Genomic DNA, 2,031 nt, shown 5'->3' with positions numbered 1-2,031 from the left:
ACAGAAGCGTAAATCCGACCGTGCAACCTCCACGTGGTACGCTTTGGATAACGCTAATGCCGGCGGTAATTGAAGTTTTCATTTTAGACTTGATTTAAGTCATCGAAATATAGAGAAAAAAAAATCTTATCGATTCGGCCGATTGTACATGTAATTGGGATACTTTTTACTTGTAAAAATTGTAGAGTTCATAAAAATGTTAACGTTTTTTCATTAAGTTGCATTGATTTAAATGAAAAAGGGAAAAAGTGCAATTTTTACTTGATTTTAAAGTAATGATTACACTTTAACAATGGATATTAATTGAAAAAGCAATTAGTACATGTTAAAGTGCCGACTTTTCTCTTTAAATTGCTTTTTTAATGATCATTGTGCGATAATTTTTTCACTAGTTATGAACGCTCAAAGTCAATAGATCGATTTTACTTCAGTAGTGAATAACTCGGCGAAAAAAAATCGTAGGACATTCATTAAAAAAGCAAATTAAAGATAAAACTCTGCTCTTTAAAATCCAATTAACGAAATTGTGCTACAATTTTTTTTTCTTCGGCATTCTTTGACAAACTTTTGAAAAATTTAGTCAATCGACGGACGTTGCTTTTTCATAATGTAACTTCGTAACAAATGAAAAGAATTGGACTTGACTAAAAAATTCTAAAACTAGAAACTTCAAGCTTTGTAACGCTTTTTTATGGATCTCAATCCGATTATATGCGACGAAGTTGCAGCCACTTGAAAATTGCCTTTTTTGTAGAAGGAAGAAAGTGGCCCTTTAATTTTTTTGCGTAGTGTATAATTTTAATTCGGAAGTTAAACTGTATAGATATTTTATAAATAATTTTAATACAGAAGTTAAATTATATACAAACTATATAATCAATAATAATAATATAAATTGTGTAAGGTGAATAAATATCGAAATATAGAAAGCAATAGAATGGAAATTCTTTTTATTACAAAGCGGATAGACTTGTTTCATATTCATATATTTAATATAAATATAAAACAAGTTCATTCTATTGAATAAACGCATACACATAAACAGTACATAATTCCTTCTAAAATGTATTCTAATAAATGATATAACCAGAAAAGATCAAATATTTTTTTGCATCTATGGAGTTATAAAATTTGCTTATATATCGCGAAATAGTACAACACGAGAAGAAAACCCTGCCGAAAATGGTCGATTTATATTTTACATATGGAAAATTCAAATATGTGTGTATACATATTGTGCGTATTGTAGGAACAATATTGAAACACAAAGGGGAATATGCGAAAGCTTATGCACTCTCTCTCTCTCTCTCTCTCTCTCTCTCTCTCTCTCTCTCTCTCTCTCTCTCTCTCTCTTCACTGAATTCAAAAATTAATTTAGAAATGAAGATATTTACTACAGAATTAATGATCTTAAATAAAATTGCTAAAAACGCAGAAAAAAAACCTATATTCTTTACTTAATTGCTTACTTTTATCATCTGCTTTTATATCCTTTTACTGATTTCTAGTATCTTCAACTACACCTAATATTTTGCGATTTAGATTTTATGTCTCAATATTGTTCCTACGATACGCACAATATATATACACACATATTTGAATTTTCTATATGTAAACGGATTTAAAAAAATGTAATCCGAATCGATCGGGATTTCTGCACCGAAAATGCGGTATTAAAACCGATTGAAAATTGTCAAATCGAGTTTAATACGCTTCAGGCGAGATTAATGTTGGATGATATATCTCCACCTCAATCCGAAATTATACGATTTCATAAAGTTATAATTAAACCTGTTTTAATGCAATTGAATTGAAATTTACCATAGTCAATCCATAAGTAAAAATAATTCCTTTTAATAAAAAATTTTATCATTTCGCAGATGAAAAGCAAATCGATTTTATGTAGTGTGAAGTCGTCGGATTTGCTGTTATCATGAGTCACAATCAATTATTGAATCGGTGTTTCTGCAATTGAAACGGACTCAGTTAAAAACAAAAATACAATTTCTCCGCAGGGGGTCCGCCTTATAT

The sequence above is a fragment of the Formica exsecta genome, unplaced genomic scaffold (genome assembly GCF_003651465.1).
Source record: "Formica exsecta isolate Colony F162 unplaced genomic scaffold, ASM365146v1 scaffold1389, whole genome shotgun sequence".
Lineage (NCBI taxonomy): Eukaryota > Metazoa > Arthropoda > Insecta > Hymenoptera > Formicidae > Formica > Formica exsecta.
Note: the sequence above shows the minus strand (reverse complement) of the source record.